The following is a 25,266-nucleotide window of genomic DNA, read 5'->3' on the forward strand; positions in this document are numbered from 1 at the left end:
TAATACACTAAGACGTCATGGTTTGAAATCATGCATGGCATGGAAGGTTCCCCTGCTTAAACCAGCACATGTCAGGCACGTCTTAAGTTTGCCAATGACCATTTGGATGATCCAGAGGAGTCATGGGAGAAAGTCATGTGGTCAGATGAGACCAAAATAGAACTTTTGGGTCATAATTCCACTAAACGTGTTTGGAGGAAGAAGAATGATGAGAACCATCCCAAGAACACCATCCCTACTGTGAAGCATGGTGGTGGTAGCATCATGCTTTGGGGGTGTTTTTCTGCACATGGGACAGGGCGACTGCACTGTATTAATGAGAGGATGACGGGGGCCATGTATTGTGAGATTTTGGGGAACAACCTCCTTCCCTCAGTTAGAGCATTGAAGATGGGTCGAGGCTGGGTCTTCCAACATGACAATGACCCGAAGCACACAGCCAGGATAACCAAGGAGTGGCTCTGTAAGAAGCATATCAAGGTTCTGGCGTGGCCTAGCCAGTCTCCAGACTTAAACCCAATAGAGAATCTTTGGAGGGAGCTCAAACTCTGTTTCTCAGCGACAGGCCAGAAACCTGACTGATCTAGAGATCTGTGTGGAGGAGTGGGCCAAAATCCATCCTGCAGTGTGTGCAAACCTGGTGAAAAACTACAGGAAACGTTTGACCTCTGTAATTGCAAACAAAGGCTACTGTACCAAATATTAACTGACTTTCTCAGGTGTTCAATTACTTATTTGCAGCTGTTTCATACAAATAAATAGTTAAAAAATCATAGTGTTTTCTGGATTTTTTTTTTTAGATTATGTCTCTCACAGTGGACATGCACCTACGATGACAATTTCAGACCCCTCCATGATTTCTAAGTGGGAGAACTTGCAAAATAGCAGGGTGTTCAAATATTTATTTTCCTCACTGTGTGTATAATATATATATATATATATATATATATATATATATATATATATATATATATATATATATATATATATATATATATATATATATATATAATAGCTTGACTACATGATGTGGAATGGCATACGTTGCTCTGAATTGGTTCAGTTTGGGAAAAGCAATGTTAGTGTTAGGCAAGGCACGGAGGCGGAAGCCGGAGTAACGGCAAACAGAAACTTTATTCAACAACAGGCAGAACCAACACAAAAGCACTTACAGCACTCGTGATAGTCCGTGAATATAATCCGAGGGGAGCTTCGGAAGAGAAGCGCAGCTGTGGAGTGTGCGAGGAGTCCGAAACGGAAAGTACGTAGCGGGATAACTGGACGTACGCGCACACCGCCATTAACCAATACGAACACGCACGAACATACAATAACGGACGCTGAGTGTGGGTGAATGAGGGGTTTATATTGGCGGTGTGATGAGCGAGTAGATGGGAGTCAAGTGTTCCCCATGAAGCCCGATTGCGAGCAGCTCTGTGCGGGCGGGGTAATATTTTTTTTAAAAGGGGAAAAAAAGTGGTACATTAAGTAGTTATGAAAATCAATGAAAAATCACAAGGGTCTTTAACAAGCTTTTTTTATTGTTTATTATTGATTTTAAATTATGTGGAAAAATCCATGTTTGAGTTTTTACTATAAAAAAAGATATAATTACATTGTACATATAATTAGGTTAATAACATCTTTTACAACTTTACATACAGTATTCAGATTTGTGCTTTTAAGCATGACTTCACAGCTCACACCACATGTTTGCTGCTTAAAATATCTAAACCACAGTTGTGAAAAATGTCTTGAAGCATTCCTCTAGACAGAAGATTCGCATCCATCCAAATCAACTGTTTTCAATTTCAGCATTGTAGTGAGTTGTTCCGGAGTGGTCCATAGTTATTCATATAACCCATCACCACTGATGGAGAGGACATGAAGTTAATGAGCATATGCAAGCAGCTGCATCTGAATAAATGCTTAAATACACCACTTACATTTGTTGCCAGTTATTTTGACAATAATGGCTGCATGTTGAGTTATTTTTAGAGGACAGTACATCTGTACTGCTACACAGTGAATTTTGCAGTTTTAAAATAACTCTTTAAGAGTTCAATTTAACACTGGACCCGAGTGTATTTGGTCTCACTCAGAAGATAAAATGACTCTCGACATAGTGTTTAATTTTCAGCGTAAAATTAACTCTGTTTGGAGTAAAAGTTCAACACTGCTCACCACTGAATAGAGTTACTACCATTTAACACTAAAGGAAATTAACTCTTAATAGTGTCACCACAATTTAACACAGAGGGACAACTCTGATTTGTGTTAGCAAAATTTTACACTAAAGGAAAATTAACACCAATTAGTATTAATATTTCACATTTGTAGAGTTTATTTACATCTTATATCCTTATACTTATACTCAATATATTAGTATATAAGTATTAGACAATCAGCAGTACCCATGTAGGTATTAAATAAACTTACATTTAGACATCAGTACATTTTATTATATTGTTAAATTGTTAAAAGTATGATCATAAACACTTTATCAAGCCTTTAAGAACCATGTTGCGGTGAAAGTAGAATGTCAATTTTATTTTTTTCTTGATGGTGTCCACATCAGAAGAATGGCTCATGAATGCAATTGCTTCCTTGCATTCATCCTCACTCAAGATGGTCTCTGTGCTGTTCAGCGCTGCGCTTCTACCAAGCTGTCAGGGATCCACCTGCCACGCCCCCTTTGGTGGCTCTCTATGCCTCCGCTCTCCGTGAAGCTCCAGCCATAACCACGCACACCTGGAGCTCGTTGTCACTCATGCCTCCGCTCTCTCTGGAGCTTTTTTTTTTTTTTAGGTTTTTTTACTATGCACACCTGATGCTTATCATCACTCCACCCCGCTCCTACATAAACCCCTCTCTCACATTCACTCCCCGTTTGTTATTGTATGTGTTGGACTTTACGTGCGGTCTATGTTTTCGGGTTTCGGTTTTCACATAGGACTCTGTTATTCCGTTCCATTCGGTCTCTACAATCCCGTCCCGGCTGCGCTTCTCCTCCCCGCGCATCTCGAGCCACTACGCTTCTCCCAAAGCGCACCTCGGTCTTGTATTTAGTGGACCGCGCTCCCAGAGCACACCACCGGAATATTCACTTTCAAGGCGAGGGTTTGTGTTTGGCTTTGCCCTGTGTTGCAATAAACTGTTTTGCTTTCACTTTGGCTTTCGCCTCCCGTTCATCGCATAACATTTAACAACAAAAGGCATATGTGCACCAACTAACAGCAGAGATTTACCAGTATACAATACAAACCACCGTCGATTCTCGATACAAACCTTTATTATATAATAACACTGCTTAATTAAAGCTGCTGATTTTACGGTGTACCATCAAAGTTTTATTTTGCAATTAAAATTCAAAATTACTTTGTGTTTTATTCACTGACATGGTGATTTCATACTGGTGTTCTTCTTCTTCTTTCGGCTGCTCCCATTAAGGGTCGCCACAGCGGATCATCTGTCTCCATACCCCCCTGTCCTCTACATCTGCCTCTTTTACACCAACTACCTGCATGTCCTCCCTCCCCACATCCATGAACCTCCTCCTTGGCCTTCCTCTTTTCCTCCTTCCTGGTGGCTCCATCCTCAGCATTCTCCTAACAATATAACTCATGTCCCTCCTCTGCACATGTCCAAACCATCTCAATCTCGCCTCCCTCACCTTGTCACCAAAACGTCCAACATGCACTGTCCCTCTAATAATAGAACAGTTTAAACCCACCTCCAATGTTCCTGGCCTTACTCTCTTTCCACTTGGTCTCCTGAACACACAAAATATCTACCTTTCTCCTCTCCATCATATCAGCTACCTCTCTCCCTTTACCAGTCATAGTATCAACATTTAAAGTACCAACCCTAACCTTCAATCTCCTCCACTTCTCCTTTCTCCTAAATTATTCAAATTAAATGTTTCTCTCTTTTCTCCGCTTAAAATTGATTGACAGTTCTCTAGTTTTCATAATACATTTTTATTTTGAACAAAAAATGCCTGTTTACTGACTTACTTGTTAATATATTTTGGTTCATGAACATATATTAAATTATTTCCAATAGTCTATTTTCTTAGTTTTTAGCTTTTCTCTAGGTTGTGCTGCTTTTAGGAGTGTCTGTTTATGTTGGACTTTCTATCCAATTAGATTTCAGCTTCAATTTGCTTAAATGTAGATGTTGAACAGTGTGGGACTTAAACAGCAGCCTGGTCTCACTCCACGCTCCTGAGATATCAAAACAATTTGTTTATCTCAAATTCTGATTCTGTACCTGTTCCCTGTGTACATGGGTTTGATAAGATCATACACTATATTGCCAAAAGTATTCACTCATTTGTCTTGAGTAGCTTCTGATTCTTAATCCATATGGTTTAATATGATGTTTTCCCCATCCTTTGCAGCTAGAACAGCTTTAACTCATCTGGGAAGGCTTTCCGCAAGGTTTAGGGGTGTGTTATTAGGAATTTTTGAGCACATTTGTGAGGTCAGACACTGATGTTTGACATGAAGGCCTGGATCACAGTCTTCTCTCTAATTCATCCCAAAGGTGTTCTATTGGGTTGAGGTCAAGACTCTGTGCAGGCCAGTCAAGTTCTTCCACACCAAACTCAATCATCAATGTCTTTATGGACCTTGCTTTTTGCATTGGTGCGCAGTCATGTTGGAACAGGAACGGGCTGTCGCCAAACTGTGCCCACAAAGATGGGAGCATGAAACTGTCCAAAATATCTTGGTATGCTAAAGCATCAAGATTTCATTTCACTGGAATTAAAGGGGGCCAAGCCCAAATCCTGAAAAACAACCCCCACATCATAATCCCCCTCCACCAAACTTTACGTATGGCACAATGCAGTCAGACAAGTACCGTTCTCCCTGCAGCCGCCAAAGACAGACTCGTCCATCGGATTACCAGACAGTAAAGCGTGATTCGTCACTCCAGGGAACATGTCTCCGCTGTTCTATAGTCCAGTGGTGGCGTGCTTTACACCACCGCATCCGATGCTTTGCATTGCACTTGGTGATGTAAGGCTTGGTTGCAGCTGCTCAACCATGAAAACCCATTCCATGAGGCTCGCTGTGCACTGTTCTGGAGCTAATCTGAAGGCCACATGAAGTTTGGAGGTCTGTAGGTATTTACTCTGCAGAAAGTTGGTGACCTCTGTGCACTGTGCATCTCAGCATCTGCTGACCTGCTCTGTGATTTTAGGTTGCCTAACACTTCACGGCTGAGTGAGCTCTCAGGAACTTTTGAAAAACCAAAACATACACTTTTACTCTCATTGGAAAACTATACCTGCAAGGTGTCCGCAAAATATATCCATTAATAATTTAGCAAAAATATTTGTAGAAAATGTAAAGTTATAAATCCACCGTGTGAGCTCTGAGCAGTGAAAACTTTTCCCTCTTCATGGCTTTAAATAAGAGGACATAAAGCATTATATATATATATATATATATATATATATATATATATATATATATATATATATATATATATATAAAGATCTCTTTTTTAAATGATGATTGTTTAGATTCACTGCTCTGATGCACAATACACTTAATTCACTAGAGAAACGTGTGCAAGGGAGTCGCACATTTTAACCGGTAAGTGAAGCAGTCACACGGTTGCGTGCGAAACAAAGCTTTGAACGTGACAGATCACGTGGTTATGGGAAAACAAATGAATCTCCAGCACAGTGCTTCACTGTGAGATGGTTTGTTTTTTGAATACAGTACAAGCTTCAAGCCTCTGTGTCAAACGTCAAAACACTATTTATTTATTTTTTATTTTAGCTCTGCCTATTGCCATGTTTGCTGTGCTTGATTTTTGGACTGTTTTTTTGGTTTCTTCCTGCTCTCGGATATAGGACTTGTTTTTCCGGCTTTTTTTTGCTTAATTTTCCTGGTATTTGATTAAAGACTATATTTCTGGACTTTGTTTAACCTGTCTACTGCTGTTCTTGCACCAGTATTCTAAGTTTTTGGAGGTCGCTATTTCCTTCCTGCTCACTGCCTTGTTTGTCCTAGTTTATTATCTCATTCAAGAGTGTTTCATGCATTTGGGTTCTTCCATTCACACTCACTTACAGAATAATGTGGCGTTGTGATCCTGAGATAGTCTAGTTGACACAGAAACAATTATAAACTGAGATATTGTTTTTACAATTTGATTGATTAAATGACATACAGTATTAAAAATAACAGTAGCCTAGTCGGTCTTAACAACATTTAATAAAAATTTGTAACATACAGACTTCAAAGTTGATTCACATTACTTTATTTTCTGTAAATTACATCATAATAAACAAAACAGAAAAACTAGGCTAATTTTAAAAACACTTCGACACATCCAATCACTAATGCATTTTCATACATTTTTATAATATATTTAAAGCATTCGCTAAGAAATAGGGTCAAGGTAAGTAAAAAATAAAGAAGCCTGAACTGTAAACTAAGATAAATTGTCATATTTACACTTTTTGAGACATTCCCCACATGGAGCCACAGCTCTGTTTTTTTCTTTGTTTGCTTTACAGAAATCAGCTCACAAACACTGAATAACCTATAAGTGGAGTAACACATGTTTTAACACAATGCTGGAATGAGATAATAAGCATATTCCTATGTTCATATAAGTACAATTCATTTTACAATCTACACAATAGAATGTATTTAAAAATATTGTTTAAATACTATTTAATTTTTTTTTCTTATTTCAAAATGTATTTGAACATCAGTAAGCAAAATAAAAAAAAAGAAAGAAAGAAAAACCATAAGTGGGGTAGAACATAAAAGATCTATTTATTAATTAATAGCAGTGATGGTCAGTGGTTCTAAATTTTCACCTCCATTATTATTATGAGGACTGAAGTATGGATAGAGTTTCTCAGTGAAAGTCTGAACAGTGAAAGAGTAGATATGAGATCTGTAGTTCACATCATAAAAAGAGACCAGACCCTCCTCATAATCCACAAACACACCCACCTTCTCCACCTTCTCTCTCAGTTTGAGGGGGACTTTAGGATCAGCATGAGCCAAATACTGAGTGTTATTCCTAAATTCCACCAGCCAGAATCCATTCTGGGGATTTGCTTTAATCCTGTTGTTCTTGTTAATATTAGCTCTTATCACTCCTAATGTCCATGCAGTTTTCCTGCTGACCTGCACCTCATAATAAAATCTCCCTGAGGAGAAACCCTGCTTTCCCAAAACACAAGGACATTCATTAAACCTCTGTGGTGTATTGGGGAGATTCTGCAGTGTGTCTTCATGTGTCACTTGTTTTCCATCAGCAGACAGGATAAGATGTGGATTTGCTGTATCAGGATCCAGAGTCACATCCACTGAGAGAAACAAGCAGAAGATTTTCACATAACAAAAGCAATTATTCATTCAGTAAATGTGTGTGTGAAAGAGAGAGAGAGAGAGAGAGAGAGAGAAAGAGAGAGAGATTTGATTTTGATTAAAAAAAAAACTTTATTACGAAAGTACAGGGCATGCAACAGAGACTGATATTATTGCAGAATGAAAACAAAATAAATAGATAAAAAAGAGATTAAAAAGTCATTTGTGTAAAAACTGTGAAAAACAAAATGTATTTGATGTTTTTAAAACATGCTCTGTGCAAAATGCAGTTTATCATTTAAAAACTGAGCAGAGCGCATTTTTATTGCTCCAGATTCTCTCAAACATCATCAAGTTTACCATTTTTTTTGTAAAAGTGAAAGTCCTCTAGAATCCTGGACTTCATCATTGCTGCTGTCACCAATTTTGCATCAATGCTGCCTCTTTGACTGATGTAAATGCCCATCTTTCCATGACCCACGACAAAGTTTAAAAGCTGACATTGAGCTTGACTTCTCTGAGTGTATTTTACCCCCAGGATAAAAGTTTGAACCAAGAAGGATTTGTAAAAAGCGACACTCAGAAAAAGCGTGAAATATTGTCTCTCTTTGGAGACAGAAGGGACACTCTTGACTTGACTCTGGACACAGAACTAAGATGAATGCATTAACAGCAATGATTCAGTGCAGGATTCTCCATTGTATATCTCCAGTTCTTTTTGTTAATGGTGGCTTATAGAGTGTTCTCCACTGTGGTTGCTCTTCCTCCCCCAGCCCGTGGAAAGAGCGCCACGGTGTGTCCACTCTACCATTAAGACTTCTCTTATTAAAAACCTTGACACAGGCTTTATAAAACATTTTTCCAGAGACCATGTTAAAATCAATACCTGTGACATTACTACATTCTAAAAAGTGACCAGTACTTCCCTCTAAGTCTGGAGACAGAGAAAGCACGGGAAAAGGGTCTTCCTCATCCAGCTTTTCAGATTCCCCACAGTACTCCACTAACATTCGTTGTTCCACTGGTGAGAGAGCAGAGTTCCCCCTCTGAAGTCGTTGTGCCACCATCCCCATTGATCTCAATCCCAGCCGGGCAGCTCCTCCACTGGTGTTCTAAAGCTCTGGTCCAGCCAGGTCCACCAGGTTTCCCAGCGTGATGAGAACAGACACCAGTAGAGTCCGGGTGAGGGCACTGCCCGTTGTGGTCAGGCGAGGTTAATAGATGAGGGGCTCCTGAAGTAGCCAGTGTAGAGAATTTGTGCCTGTGGCTCTCTCTGTCTTAAAGTGTCTCCACACTTTAAAAAGATTGTGATAAAAAACAGGTAGTCCCAAAGTGTTCAGTTTTCAAGTGTCTAATAAAAACTGAGGTTTGTCAAGTCCCAGATTTCCAAAAGATCTTAAAATAGTACTGGTCACACATTTCCAACTTAAAGACATTGAACCGCTTAAAAACCTCTGTAAAAACTGTAACGGTTCTGCTCTATAAAACCAGTCCAACCTCGCGAGTGACATAAAATTGTTGCGGGCATGTTCCCATGTGTATTGTCTCTGAGATCCATGAAATGACCGCCATGTGTTGCTTAAACCATATATTTGGAGCATCTGAATGAGATGTGTACGGGAAGGCATGTGGGGTTCAATATGGTTGCGGTCACTGTTGTCTATGGTGCAGTTAAAATCCCCACCAACAAATAAAAATTCTTCATCACCACATGTCTCGAAGGCTTTACATAAATCATCTAAAAAAACAAGTCTTTCTATTGGTGAGGTTGAAGCATATACACAGATAAAAATAAAAATTAATTTTTTAAACTGGGCCCTGACTTTTAACAGTCTCACAATTCACAATTTCCTTTGTATTGTATGTGACTGGTGTAAAATTCTTAGAGAATAAAACTGCCACGCCTCCACTAGTGGAGGTGTTGTGGCACAGGCAGGAAAGACCAGACCGTGTCCAGTCAGTGAGATTGCTACTATCACTGTGGGTCTCTTGTAAAAACAACACGTCTGTCTTCTTCTGACTCACCATTTCAAATAGGAAAATTTGAGATGCTATGCGTATGTCCTCCATGACAAACCAGATGATGGTTATTAACAGCAGCAGAGTGTGTAGGCACTGAGGACTGAGAAAACTAGACCGTTTCATCTCCATCATCACACAAGTTAGTGAGTTTCGTATATTCTTTAGTCGATAAACTTCCTTATCTTCGAAAAAACCTTCACTCATGAACCGTTTTATGGCTTCAAATAGCCGCATGTTTTTTGTGACTTTTAGGAAGTGTTTAACTTCGGTGACATTATATTCTTTAGTAAGAATGTTACTCACAGCAGGGATGGGGACACTGGACTCAGGCACAACCACATCACTTTTTGTGTCACTTTCAACGGCTCCTTGGTCCACTTTTTTCGCATAATTCAATGTAGCTTTTCTTTCCCTCTTTTTTCTTTTTATGGGGGTTTTGAAGGCGACCTGTTCAGTTTCCATCATTACAGTGTCAGTATTCATGTCCATCAGTATGTTTCCTACACCGACACTGATTTCCTGTGTGTTACATCCATTACATCGTCAGTGTCGAGCTCTTGTGTTACTGTCATGAGCACTGATTTCAGACTGCCCAGTGCTCTCAGTGCACCCAGTGTTAATCACCTCCTCGCCGGATACTGGGTTAGTTTTAGTGCTTGACACTATAGGTAGCTTTTCCACAGGAACATCGGTGTTAGACAACTGTCTGACTCCAATCCGCTCGCTTCCAGGAAAACCAACCTGCTTGCTGCCAGTGCCGGAAAATCCACTTCACCTGTTGCTGGCGGATCTGATCGGATCCGATCGGCCCGCCAACCATGGAGAACCATGTAAGTGAACCTCCTGAAGGACACTACATGCTTCACCAGGTTAGACTTACATCAGATCGGGATCGTTTTAATCGAAAAGACGAGCCTTCCATATCGGGAGAGCTCTCTCACCAAGACCGCTTCATCAATAAAGGGGGGTACATTTGACAATGTCACTCTTTTGGATGGGCTTGAAAGGGGAAACACATGGATAAGTGAACCCCCGACTACAATTCCATCCGTATTCAGTTTGGCCGCCCTTTCCACGGTGTTCACCAAAAGAACCACCGCACTGTTCATCTGTGACGCCGCCACAACATTTTTATGGCCGACCACCTTTCCCGCAGCCAGGCTCCACTCCTCCACACTAGCGCCGGTCACGGCTCGCACACCGAGGCGCGGGGTTATGGTGTTGGACCCCTCGGGTGCTCTGGGCCGCCATGCTCCCCAGCGAGGTGCTGGTGCTGACACCCAGAGACCTTCTCTATACACAGAAAACTGTTTTGAAAAAAATATAATAAATATAAAGAAAAAACTATCGTTTGAAACGATAGAAAAATGCAAAGAAAGAGAGATAAAAAGAGGGAGAGGAAATGCGACAAGCACATTCCCGCTCACACTCCACATGCTCCGCCCACTCACTCCCAGCATGCACTCCGCAGAGAGAGAGAGAGAGAGAGAGAGAGAGAGAGAGAGAGAGAGAGAGTAAGCCTGTAGCTTATGGCATTGCTTTTCAAATTTAAAATTCAACTGAAACTTACATGAATTAACTTTGACATTAACTCATAACATATACACACACAAACACACACACACACACACACACACACACACACACACACACACACACACACACACACACACACACACTATACTAAATACTGTGAAAAAAGATAATAAAAAAAAACGGTAAATTGTTCTTACCTGCATACTTCCTTTTCTTAATAAATTCTGCAAATTTATGCAAATGCAATTAGACTTCATAATGACCAAAAGTACAAACCAAATATACCACATACTATTTTATATATTTATATATAATTTGTTTTTTTGTTGTTTTTTTGTTGTTGTTTTTTTTAACAAATATAAAAAAATCTAATAATCTAACCCTCTTAATAAATATGTGGTTTTGTGTGTAATTTCTCTACATATAGCTCTTCACAAAAAATTAGGTTAAAGTCCTCAAAGTTTCTCAAGCTCAAATGTAATTACGTCTTCCTTTCTCTGGGTTTTCAGCTCTGAAAAGATATAAAGACTCATAATAAAGCCTTGGACAAGATGCTCTTAAAACATCATTTAACACTGATGATTATTTTTTCGTAATAATTTGAAAATAATTTTGTGAAAATAATTTGGTAGCATTAATTGTAATAAACATGAGAAAGAGCATATTTTCTACCACTGCCCTGATCTGCACCTTGTGAGTTATGAGTACCTTATATTGTGAAAAATACTATATAATATAACTACATTTTATATATATATATATATATATATATATATATATATATATATATATATATATATATATATATATATATATATATATATATATATATACAGTGAGGAAAATAAGTATTTGAACACCCTGCTATTTTGCAAGCTCTCCCACTTAGAAATCATGGAGGGGTCTGGAAATTGTCATCGTAGGTGCATGTCCACTGTGAGAGACATAATCTAAAAAAAAAAATCCAGAAATCACAATATATGATTTTTAAACTATTTATTTGTAATATACAGCTATACAGTGGGTACGGAAAGTATTCAGACCCCCTTAAATTTTTCACTCTTTGTTATATATCAGCCATTTGCTAAAATCATTTAAGTTCATTCTTCTTCCTCATGAATGTACACACAGCTCCCCATATTGACAGAAAAACACAGAATTGTTGACATTGTTGCAGATTTATTAAAAAAGAAGAACTGAAATATCACATGGTCCTAAGTATTAAGACCCTTTGCTGTGACACTCATATATTTAACTCAGGTGCTTTCCATTTCTTCTGATCATCCTTGAGATGGTTCTACACCTTCATTTGAGTCCAGCTGTGTTTGATTATACTGATTGGACTTGATTAGGAAAGCCACACACCTGTCTATATAAGACCTTCCAGATCACAATGCATGTCAGAGCAAATGAGAATCATGAGGTCAAAGGAACTGCCTGAAGAGCTCAGAGACAGAATTGTGGCAAGGCACAGATCTGGCCAAGGTTACAAAAAGATTTCTGCTGCACTTAAGGTTCCTAAGAGCACAGTGGCCTCCATAATCCTCAAATGGAAGACGTTTGGGACGACCAGAACTCTTCCTAGAGCTGGCCGTCCGGCCAAAATGAGCTATCGGGGGAGAAGAGCCTTGGTGAGAGAGGTAAAGAAGAACCCAAAGATCACTGTGGCTGAGCTCCAGAGATGCAGTCAGGAGATGGGAGAAAGTTGTAGAAAGTCAACCATCACTGCAGCCCTCCACCAGTCGGGGCTTTATGGCAGAGTGGCCCGACGGAAGCCTCTCCTCAGTGTAAGACACATGAAAGCCCGCATGGAGTTTGCTAAAAAAACACCTGAAGGACTCCAAGATGGTGAGAAATAAGATTCTCTGGTCTGATGAGACCAAAATATAACTTTTTGGCCTTAATTCTATGCAGTATGTGTGAAGAAAACCAGGCACTGCTCATCACCTGTCCAATACAGTCCCAACAGTGAAGCATGGTGGTGGCAGCATCATGCTGTGGGGGTGTTTTTTAGCTGCAGGGACAGGACGACTGGTTGCAATCGAGGGAAAGATGAATGCGGCCAAGTACAGGGATATCCTGGACAAAAACCTTCTCCAGAGTGCTCTGGACCTCAGAGTGGGCCGAAGGTTTACCTTCCAACAAGACAATGACCCTAAGCACACAGCTAAAATAACGAAGGAGTGGCTTCACAACAACTCCGTGACTGTTCTTAAATGGCCCAGCCAGAGCCCTGACCTAAACCCAATTGAGCATCTCTGGAGAGACCTAAAAATGGCTGTCCACCAACGTTTACCATCGAACCTGACAGAACTGGAGAGGACCTGCAAGGAGGAATGGCAGAGGATCCCCAAATCCAGGTGTGAAAGACTTGTTGCATCTTTCCCAAAAAGACTCCTGGCTGTATTAGATCAAAAGGGGGCTTCTACAAATACTGAGCAAAGGGTCTGAATACTTAGGACCATGTGATATTTCAGTTTTTCTTTTTAATAAATCTGCAACAAAGTTAACAATTCTGTGTTTTTCTGTCAGTATGGGCTGCTATGTGTACATTCATGAGGAAGAAGAATGAACCTAAATGATTTTAGTAAATGGCTGCAATATAACAAAGAGTGAAAAATTTAAGGGGGTCTGAATACTTTCCGTACCCACTGTATATATATATATATATATATATATATATATATATATATATATATATATATATATATATATACACATCTGCTGTTGCATATAGTTTAATTTGAGATTTTATATTGACATTTACATAAAAAAGCTGTAATTGTACTAAATCTACAAAGCTTTGTTGCTCCCAGTCCTTTAATAACCAAACACACTTCCTCACCTGTCATAGTCTCTGATTGAACTGAAGTAAAGCCGTAGCTCATTCATCTATTTGTCATAAATATTTAATTTTTTATTCTACACAAATTATAAATTATAAAATTATTTAGCAACTCGGCCTGTTAAAAAAATTCTCATAGAAAAGTGAATTAAAATGAGCAGATTTAAGCCGAGGAGGAACTTTAGACAAACTGAATTGTTTTTTGTAATGTTTTTGTAGAAGTTAAATATCATTGATAGCATTTTTTTTTCTAAATAAACCTACCTAGAGGTGCAAATACATTTGCTTTCTTCATAAAGTGAAATAAGTGAACCTCATACAAAATATTATAATCCTGTATATTGTAATAATGTTCTGATGTTCATGGTGCAACTTGATATTGTTACAATACTTTAAATAATTATTCTTTCTCTTTATTATTCAAGCCTCAGTAAGGGCTTGTGGTAATGGAACACAGAAGAGAAAAAGATTAGAGTTTGATGTAGGACTAAATTAAATAGTCCTCTTCACATAGAGTACTGCCAACTGGACTAATGTGAATTACTGAATAAAGCACAGGTTCTTTATTTTAGTCCTGGAGAACTTGTTGCCTTATTCAATGGTTTCTGAGCTCTTAGACACCTGATCCTTATAATGAGATGATAAACAGTGCTTCCATTTCCTGGAACCATAAAATTGCAGGAAACGAGAATTTCCGTTTGTGGACTACAGCTATGGTATAAACTGCAGTATAACTATAATTACAGATGTTACGAAGAAAAAATATATAATTCCCACCTTTTTTGTGGCAGAAAATCTTTACTGCTATACAATTTGCTATCAGTAAAACAGCAAAAAGACATGCTGGAACAGAAATGACCACAGCCCACTTCCAAGCATTAAAGACTTTTCCTAAAATAAAACCAAGAATGCATTGTTACATATGTTAAAAAAAAAAAAATGTGCAAATACTTGATAACTACAAAAAAAAAATACTGTTACAGTCACTATGTAGCAAAATCAGCAAACTACTACTACTTTGTATGATAAATGCAATGGCCATTCTCATGTCTAATCTTTAACAAGTGCACCTGTAATGGTTACAGAAGTATTTTGCAGTTTATATCTGAGATTTTTTAAATAATTGACACTTACTATTAATAATAATCTCTGTCTGCATCAGGTGATGTTTTTGTAGAAGTCTGCAGTAGAATCTGTTAGAGTCACTATAATCATAAACAGTAATGCAGCATTTCACACTGAATCCCTCAGCATCTGTGTGTATCTGTGTGTCTTCAGCAGGCAGAGTGACTCCTTCTCTGTCCAGCCACAGAACCACAGGTTCAGGTTTCCAACCTTTGGATTCACACACTAGATTAATCCCTCCTGAGTTGTCATAACTCTCAATCGTGATCACCGGGGGGCTTCCCAGAACTATAGCCATGGAAAAAAAGTAATGTTTTCCCAGCATTACCAAGCTTTTATACCACAATATTTAAATACAGTTGTTGCAGACACTTAGAGCAGCAGGGCAGGCACTTGTCATTATCGAAGCAAGAGAGAAGCCCCACCCACAGCTTAAAAGTAGGACACTTTTCTATAATAAATTTTAAATATAAGAAATAGTAAAATAAAGATAAAATTAAATTAAATTAAATTTAAAATAAAATAAAATAGTTAAACTGTATAAAACAATGAAGAATTGGTCCTTACCCTCAACTGTGACATGAACAGTAACATCATCATACCAGTATTTGTTCTCAACTTGACACTTGTAAATTCCTTCATCAGAGACTCGGAGAGTTGAAAGTTTGAGTGAAGTGTTGCCTTTCTGTAGCTCTTCTTTAAACAGTGATGTTCTTTCTTTTTATATCTGAGCCTGCATTTCATTTTTGTCCTCCTGATCCACATAGAGATGCACTAATGACTCCTCTCTTTCAAGTCTTATCCACTTCACTGTCATGTCCACAGCACTGGTAATGGGTTTGATAAAACAGGGCAGAACCAGATCTTCACCAGCTACAGCAACAAGAGGACCATCTGGACCAAAAATCTTCATCTGCTCTATGTTTTTGAGAACAAAAAAACAAACAGAATATTTTATATTTTGGGGTGAAATATACATATTGGGAGCAAGTGATCACTTAATTCCATTACATAAGGATCTTTAAAAACATTAATAATGGACAAATACAGTACATCTCAGATCACCTGCCTGAATAAAGCTCACTATTCTTGAATATGGGGAGTCTGGCTAGGATTCAGTTACAAAGAACCTTTCTATAATAATATCAAAACAAGTTATAACAAAGTGCAATATATTTTTACTTTCATTTTTTATGTATTTATTTATCTCAACATCACAAACATTCAATTTCAAGCAGCTCTTAAATAATAAAAGTTAAAAAAATATATATATATGTAGTGTGGTTGGGGTGGGGGGGGTGGGGTTATTATACACATTAGGGTTTTAGAGGATAAAGATATACAGGAGAAATAAGAGAACCAAATGTCAGAAGCAGTAGTGTTTGTTTTCCATACCTGATTTTGATGCCATAAAGCTGTAGAGAATCAGGAAAGTCACATATGAAAACATCCCTGAAAGTAAAAAAAATGTTTATTATTATTGCTCCAGACTGTTTCACATGATTAATAATATTCTATTTTAATATTAACCAATCACTCACTTAATATCCAAATATGTTGTAAGGATTATATATTCTGAATAAGAGGACAATAAATAGGCTGCCAAAAAGAGCGCAGTTTCAGTGTAGTTTATCTTCAATTGTAAAACTGTGTAACCTGTTTCTAAATGTCAAAATAGTGTAGGATTAAAAAGTAGCTTATTTATGCTTAAGTAAACACAACCTATAGGAAATTCAGTGCCCATAACACTCACTATGCAAAAAAGGCCCCACCCAGCACAGACAGATAAAACACACAAATACTTAGCATGAATCATGAGTAAGGAAGTTTATTATAAATGCCAAAAAAGGGGAAAACATGTCTTCCGTGAAGCTCGCCCCAGGCGAAGGGCAAAAATGGGAATAATACCTCTTCAGTGAAATCTACCCAATTTGTGAAAAGCCTAAGCAGCCTATTAAACCATCAAAGTAATAAAATTAAGAATATATTTAAAAATAATAATGAGCTTATGCAAAGTATTAAAATTGCTAACAAAATAATAATATAGTATAATCTATGAAATGAGGGAAAAAAGCAAAATACTCACACATGATCAAATTGCACGGGCAAGCACTGTCCACCAAGTGAAGTAAAATAAGGAAGCGAAACAGTGGTATAAGTCCCCACATTTTCATTGGACCAACCCTCTCGAAAAATCTCGAAGACAATAGTAATCAGAATTTAACTTTTGAATGTTGAAATACTTGAATGTTAATGATAGTTAGAATACTTGGGAAAAGGTCTAACGTCCAAAGATTTCCAATAATGGTAATGACTGATGGTAACTGAGGAGGGCCCAGGTTTGAGGAGTTTTCAATGTAAGGGTAAAAATGTATAAAAACAGGAGAAAATGCCAGGTGTGGTTAGACCATCAATGTCATGACATGCGGATGCCCTCGGGTTGATTGTGGTTTGCTGCATTAAACTCTACCTTTTCACTACTCATCCAAGTGTCTTGACTTCTTTTGAAGAGACTATTTTACATTTATTTTGAAAGTCCCAACTAATGTTGGAAGCAGTTCGATCTGAGAGACAAGAATTTTCCGACATAATTGGGGTAGTCGGCAGGATTCCGGCAAGGTTGGTAGAGCCACCCCTCTGCCTCGGGCTGCGACATCTCACAGGTGACAAAACGTTACCAACTAGAAAAGGTGAGCAGAAGCCTGTTTAATCAAATTTTTGCTTGGTTATCTGCTGTCCTGGGAATATTTTAGCCCGGGGTGTGGGTAGGGTAAAACCAGTCCCGGAGAAAATTACCCCAGGTACAAAAGTTGGGAAGATTGGCAAACAATTTATTGAAATTGCCTGTGGGTGAATGGATGAGTAGTTCAGAACTGGGGACAAGGCGGCCTTGAAAACAGCAAGGGCCAAACTCCCGTGCCATCAGAGAGGCGAAGTGCGCACACGCAAATAAAATCCACGACCACTTCCAGGACAGCAGAGACACCCGGCGCATGTGGCAGGGCATCCAGGCAATCACGAATTACAAGACTACATCACCTGCTTGTGTCCATGATGCCTCCCTCCCAGATGCGCTGATTGGTTGTTCCCACGTGCTTCAAGACAACGACCATCGTTCCTGTGCCGAAGAAATCTACCACATCCTGCCTCAATGACTATCGTCCCGTCGCGCTCACTCCCATCATGATGAAGTGCTTCGAGAGGCTCGTCATGAGGCACATTAAGACCCAGCTTCCACCCTGCCTGGACCCCATGCGGTTTGCGTATTGTCCAAACCGTTTCACTTTTGCTTATTGTCCAAACCGTTCCACTTTTGCTGACTCAGGACTGTGTAGCAATGCACAGCTCGAATCATATCATCATGTTTGCTGATGACACGACCGTGGTGGGTCTAATCAGCAAAAACGACGAGTCAGCATACAGAGAGGAGGTGCAACGGTTAACTGCCTGGTGTGGAGCAAACAACCTGTCTCTGAACGTGGACAAAACATGGTTGTGGACTTCAGGAGAACACAGAGCAACCAATTTCCACTGATTATTCATGGATCCTCAGTGGAGATCGTCAAGAGCACCAAATTCCTTGGTGTTCATCTGGCGGATTATCTCACCTGGTCACTCAACACCAGCTCCATCACCAAGAAAGCCCAGCAGCGTCTCTACTTCCTGAGAAGGCTGAGGAAAGCCCATCATCTATTTATTATTATTTATATTTGACTGTACTACACTGTTTAACTGCACCTTTTAATGTATTACTGTTTACATGCCGTCTTTTGCACCTTTGACTATTATATTGTTTACATGCTTTTTTGCACCTTCGACTTTGTTATATTATACTACACTGTTTACATGCTGTCTTCTGCACATCTTGACTGCTACTGCATTTTTGCACTACATTGTGTTCTTATATTCACTCCCGGGTATAGGTTTTACAGTTCACAGTATTGTATAACAAGGTATACAGTAGGTTTACTGGTCGGCGCTATCTTGGTTTTGTGTCTTGTGTTGTCTGTCTGTACTGTTTATTGTCTGCACTGTTTGCACTAGGTTGCACTCGATTCACTTTATGTACCTTGTGTTGTGTTGTAGCTTTATGTAATTGTTAAGTGTAGCACCAGGGTTCCGGAGGAACGTTGTCTCGTCTTTACTGTGTACTGTGTACCACTGTGTATAGTAGAAATAAAAATAAAAGCCTCTTGACTTGACTTGAGTTGCAACGTATGTAACTTAAGTGTGCCTCCAGAGAAAATAGAAAAACTCTGGATGAGGGGGGATGTTGTTGAGTGAATGTGAACTTGTGTGAAAGGAAGTCTCACGATACCACTATTTTGCATATAATAAGAGCATATCCAGGTTTAATGACGGTATATGTGATATAGGTTTGCTTGGGCGAGTGGATTAAAGAGAAAAATTCAGTCATATGGCTGCTAATGTGTACTGGAGTTGTCACAGGCAGGCAGGGCTGCTTGGACAGGTGTAGAAGCCTCCCCTAGATACCGCTATCTGTGATAGGTCTGCTTGGTAGGGAAAATCCTGAGCTCGGGCTGGCAATTGTTCGATTTTCTTATAATGTCCCCGTGTTTTATTTTAATAATAATTATAAGAAAATTAAACACTTGATTAAAAGAGGAAGTGAGAAAGTAAAGCTGCCATAATGCTTAAAGAGGAACGTCCTGTCGATGACATAGTAGATATTAGAAAATACATGAAGACATGGCATAGCAGGACAAGTGGGGATTTGCAATGGCCAAATGACAGAACATTTAATGTTTTACTGTGTGGCCTAATGAAAAAGAAATTAAATGAGTGAAAAGAGAACAAAATGGCAAAGAAGATACAAAGTAATACAAAGTAAAGGGGATAATGAGAGACACAGAAGAGAAAAAAAATGGGGAAGTAGTTAGAGGAAGGAAAGAACAGAGTGTAGAAATACAGGAAGAGAAGGGAACTGCGCCACCCTCACGGCTGCATGATGGGCACAATTGACCACCACCTTACAGTGAAGCATGTCTCCCAAAGCCAGCAGGAATGAAACTGAAAAGTCAGGGATTGACCACAGGAGATAAAACTGCATGGAGTCCTGAGCGGATGCTACAAGCTCGAAGAAGTAAAACCAAGAACTATGGAACACATATACTCAATGGAAACCGTGGCCTAGAAACATGCGTCCAGACTGCCAAGAAAACGAAGGACCATTGTACTGCACTATCAAGTATGACCCAGAAGGAGCTGTTAAAGAATGCACCCTTTTTTGGGAAGAACAACTGAAAGAACATAAATATGACATACAGTAATAGTGATCGGAAATCAAGAAGTAGCAGCCTTTGCGCAACTACCAGAGAAAGCTCAAAACTGGTATCAAGTGAACAATGCAGTGCCCCATGTCTCCCTGTTGTTTGCAAACAATTTCAAGTGGGAAGATTTGGGTCCTATGATGGTGGAAGCACTAGAGCTTAGGGAGTTGGTGCTGACACACAACCCTTACATACACCTGTCACCAGACAAACGTTTTCTGCAAATTTTATAGGTATCAGTAGATCAGATGATAGCTACACACACAGAGCTAGAAATAGGAGAAGGGGAAGTGAAACATTTAGCATTGAAAGGGATTGAGACAGATGAGCAGACAGAGGAATTACTGAAAACAAGTGCCAGAAAGTTTGTGGACAGGACACTGAACTGATGTAGGATTAGTAAAATCTGCAGGACTAGATAAAATACAGGTTAAGCCAGGTGCTCAGCTACCATACCAAAAGCAGTATCCATTGCCAGTACAGGCTAGAACTACAACTATTCAAGGCCTAATAGAGGCAGGGGTATTAATACCAAAAAAAGCTATTGCAACACCAATTTTTCCTGTTAAGAAGCCCAAATTTTCCTTACACATTCTGGTGAAATATGTGGGTACTTCTAAAAATTCTATTCTATAATTCGTAAAAGATTAAAGCAAAAATTTATTTGTTTACAACAGGCTGAATTTTCTGTCCATCTTCTCTCAGGGTGAGACTGTGATTCAGAAGCAGAATCAGATTTATTGGCCAAGTATTTTGACACACACTGGGAATTTGGTTCCAGCTATTGGTGACTCTCATGCTAGAGCAAATGGCAGTATTGCGCATCACATAAGAAAGAAGTTACTTTAGAACTTGTGTACAATATTCAGCAGCAATAGTGTGTGTAAAATATATGGATGATGTGGCAGGGGAGCGTCAATATTTTTTTCTGCAGTTTTTACTGTTTGCTGCAGTCTGTTCCTGTCCTGTTTTGAACAAAATAAAAAAATCACAAAACTAATACAAAATTAACACAACTTGAATTAGAGTACATGCACACACAAGTATGATTATAATATTATAAGACTATGGCTAATTAAAACTGTAATATACAGCGGTTAAAATAAGTATTGAACCATCACCAGATGACACTGGGAAAAAGTATTGAACACAAAGTATTTAATACTTCGTACAAAAGCCTCTGTTGGTAATGACGGCTTCAAGACGCCTCCTGTATGGAGAAACTAGTTGTACGCATTGCTCAGGTGTGATTTTGGTCCATTCTTCTACACAAACATTCTTTAAATATTGGCCTCTTCTATAAACTCTGATCTTTAGTTGTTTCTATATATTTCTAAAGGAATTCAGGTCAAGTGATTGGCTGGACCATTCTAACAGCTATATTTTCTTTCCTTGAAACCAACTGAGAGTTTCCATGGTTGTTTGTTTGTTTGGGATCATTGTCTTGCTGAAATGTCCACCCTCATTTCATCTTCATCATCCTTGTCATGTTTCTCCGTCAAGCACTGCTAATCCAGATGTCAGAAGAGAAGCGAGAGGAATGGTCAAAAACGTCCTATCATCATAACTGTGAAATCCAGACATCTACAGACAAAGCAGTTATTCACATTCACTCCCACACCTGGTGAACACAGGAATTAAATAAAACATTAAAATGTGAAAAATACAATGTGAAAAATACATAAAAAATGCAATTCTTTTTTTAAATAACCTCGAGTCACTGAGGATACACCATATACTGTCTCAGGCTGTGTAATTAGCACCCTCTACCCTAAAGCTGGTGGAGTGGGCCCAGGGCAATAAGGACAGTTAAACTCATGGGGTTTAAATAATCAGGGGATTTGGTTCTCTGTTGTTGCCAAATCCTCTGAAAGATCTTCTGGCACAATCTTTTGCCTTCACAAATAATCTGTCCAATCCTGAATGTTAGTTGAAGCGATTGCTGACACTTCTGTCTCTGCAACATCTCTGACCCTTTCATCCACATCACTGACAGAGGATTGCTTATGTCAAAAAAATAGGAAACACACAATCAGAGGTGGGAAGTAACAGAGTACAAATACTTTGTTACTGTACTTAAGTAGACTTTTTTGGTATCAGTACTTTACTCCATTATTTATTTTTTAGACAACTTTTTACTTTTACTCATTACATTTTTACACAAATATCTGTACTTTTTACTTCTTACATTTTCAACACAGGTTCGTTACTTTAGTTTTAATCCATTGATTTGGTGAAATATATATTTTTTATTTTCACTGCGCGCCGATTTCAGCCGAAACAACCGATTTCCTGTTACTGCGCATCTTTTTCAATCCGCTGGTGTATAAAGTCCTGTCTCTCACTCTTTACGAAGATAAGAATCAGATCAGCAGGCAGAAGGCAGTAAGAAGTTTGGGGTTAATGTGGATGAGACAGAGGGAGTCAGTGATGTAAACATGACTAAGAACAGACACATTCATGATGATCATCATCTTTTCTCTGCTTGTGTTCTGTATGTGGATGTTTAGCCTGGATACATTCATTAGGTAACAACATTTTTAATTAGTTTAGTATTAAAATATATATATATATATATATATATATATATATATATATATATATATATATATATATATATATATATATATATATATATATATATATATATATATATATATACAGTGGGTACGGAAAGTATTCAGACCCCCTTAAATTTTCACTCTTTGTTATATTGCAGCCATTTGCTAAAATCAATTAGGTTCATTTCATTTCCTCATGAATGTACACATAGCACCCCATACTGACAGAAAGACACAGAATTGTTGACATTGTTGCAGATTTATTAAAAAAGAAAAACTGAAATATCACATGGTCCTAAGTATTCAGACCCATTGGTCAGTATTTAATAGAAGCACCCTTTTGATCTAATACAGCCAGGAGTCTTTTTGGGAAAGATGCAGCAAGTTTTTCACACCTGGATTTGGGGATCCTCTGCCATTCCTCCTTGCAGAACCTCTCCAGTTCTGTCAGGTTGGATGTTATTTTAAATGGATGTTCGTTATTTTAGCTGTGTGCTCAGGGTCATTGTCTTGTTGGATGGTAAACCTTCGGCCCAGTCTGAGGTCCAGAGCACTCTGGAGAAGGTTTTTGTCCAGGATATCCCTGTACTTGGCCGCATTTATCTTTCCCTCTATTGCAACCAGTCGTCCTGTTCCTGCAGCTAAAAAACACCCCCACAGCATGATACTGCCACCACCATGCTTCACTGTTGGGACTCTATTGGACAGGTGATGAGCAGTGCCTGGTTTTCTCCACACATACTGCTTAGAATTAAGGCCAAAAAGGTCTATCTTCGTCTCATCAGAGAATCTTATTTCTCACCATCTTGAGGTGTTTTTTAGCAAACCCCATGCAGGCTTTTATGTGTCTTGCACTGAGGAGAGGCTTCCTTTGGGCCACTCTGCCATAAAGCCCTGACTGGTGGAGGGCTGTAGTTTATTCTTATAAATACTTTAGGTCAATGAATAAAAATTCACAATTTTCCTGTACAACTGTTAAAAGTCATGTAACATGCATCTGGGGTTCCTCATTCCAGATTTAAAGTTAATGTTATGTGTAGTAATGTTAGGCCAAGTTATATTGTTATTACTGACACATTCAAGTGTGTTGCCACATTTCATAAGGGACAGGTATCAGGTATGATAATGATAATAATAATAATAATAATAATAATAATAATAATAATAATAATAATAATAATAATAATAATAATAATAATAATGTCTGGGGTTCAAGCCCCGGTATCGCCAAGCTGCCACTCTTGGGCCCTTGACCAAGGCCCTTAACCCTCTATGAAATATCAAGGTCCGTGACGTCGGAGTGACATGGGGCCACCTTCCCATGGGCTCACCACCTGCAGAAGGGACCGTAAGGGACGGTGCTGTGAGGATTGGGCAGCAGTCGAAGGCGGTTGCCTGCTTAGACTGCTGCCCCCACGACCCGAATTACAGATAAGCGGGAGAAAATGAATGAATGAAAGGATGAATGAATGAATAATAATAATAATAGTTAATGTCCTGTATCTATTAACTGAAGCAAGACTTACTGTAACTAAATGAATTAGCAGGAGGGGCAGGTCAGCGAGGAAATTTCCAGTAGCTAATTAAACTAATATACTGTTAAGATTTTTATTATGAGAAAAGAAAACTTATTTTTCTGAGAGGTTTTTCATGTGATCTGCGATGCCCGTGGTGCCTTTTCTGATCAGGGAAGAAACACACAGCACACAGCATGGGGCAAATGTTTTTCTTTAATTTAATGCAGATAACAGACAAGTATATACACACACTGGAAAAATACCTGAGCTAAAACTGTTCCTGACAAAGTCTCCCTGTATACCTCTTATAAGATTCTACAGATACTGAACAGGTAACAGGAATGTGTTTAGAGAACCAGTGTGAGAACCATCTTAACACTAATATATACAGCCATCAAGCTAAACCATATGATAGCGTCTACATCTCCATGGATGCGCAATAAGGCGCGTCCGAGCAACGAATGCAGTTACGTCAGATCCGGTGTTATGCGCTAAAACGCTCCCCTGCCACAGACTGCCCCCAACTTATCTCATAATTAAAAGATACTAAGTCATAATTATAGACTTAGTAAGTCATTTTTATGAGATCCTTGATGTAAATCTTTTTTTCTTTGTGAATGCAATGCGCTTCCGTAGAGAAGAGATGAGGATAAAGAAGAAAAAAAAAACCTGGGGTTTAATCGGTTGATAAGCCACGCCCCTTCCTACAGATGCATGCTGGGAAATGGCGTCTTTAAGGAGACTTATTGCGATGCATGTTGTAATGAAGTGAAGTTAAAATATAAACCTAAATCACTCCCTCTTTTATTAAAGAGGAAATTCACCCAGAATCATTTACACTTTACTCTTTATAATTATACTGAGTGGTGTTCAGGATTAATTCTGTAATAATATTACAAGTTTTTCATTGAAATTTATTTTATGTACATCCTGATTTTAACTTTGGGTTTAACTCTGGAAGTAAAATGTGGAAAATATTTCAGTAAAAAAATAAAGGTTTTATCAGAATTTTTACATTTATAT

General features: G+C 38.6%; 1 pseudogene across 1 annotated transcript; it reads right to left on the reverse strand.

Annotated features, from left to right (window-relative positions):
* Positions 1-6,253: 6,253 nt before the first annotated feature.
* On the reverse strand, positions 6,254-16,547 carry LOC310726181 (butyrophilin subfamily 1 member A1-like; annotated as a pseudogene). The gene is made up of 8 exons (XR_014538358.1): positions 16,416-16,547; positions 16,270-16,326; positions 15,442-15,792; positions 14,884-15,162; positions 14,527-14,640; positions 11,389-11,415; positions 11,102-11,128; positions 6,254-7,345 (listed from the first exon to the last, which is right to left on the reverse strand). The product of XR_014538358.1 is annotated as a butyrophilin subfamily 1 member A1-like (transcript).
* Between the last annotated feature and the right edge of the window lie 8,719 nt (positions 16,548-25,266).

The sequence above is a fragment of the Silurus aristotelis genome, assembly GCF_946808225.1.
Source record: "Silurus aristotelis genome assembly, chromosome: 5".
Taxonomy (NCBI): Eukaryota; Metazoa; Chordata; class Actinopteri; order Siluriformes; family Siluridae; genus Silurus; species Silurus aristotelis.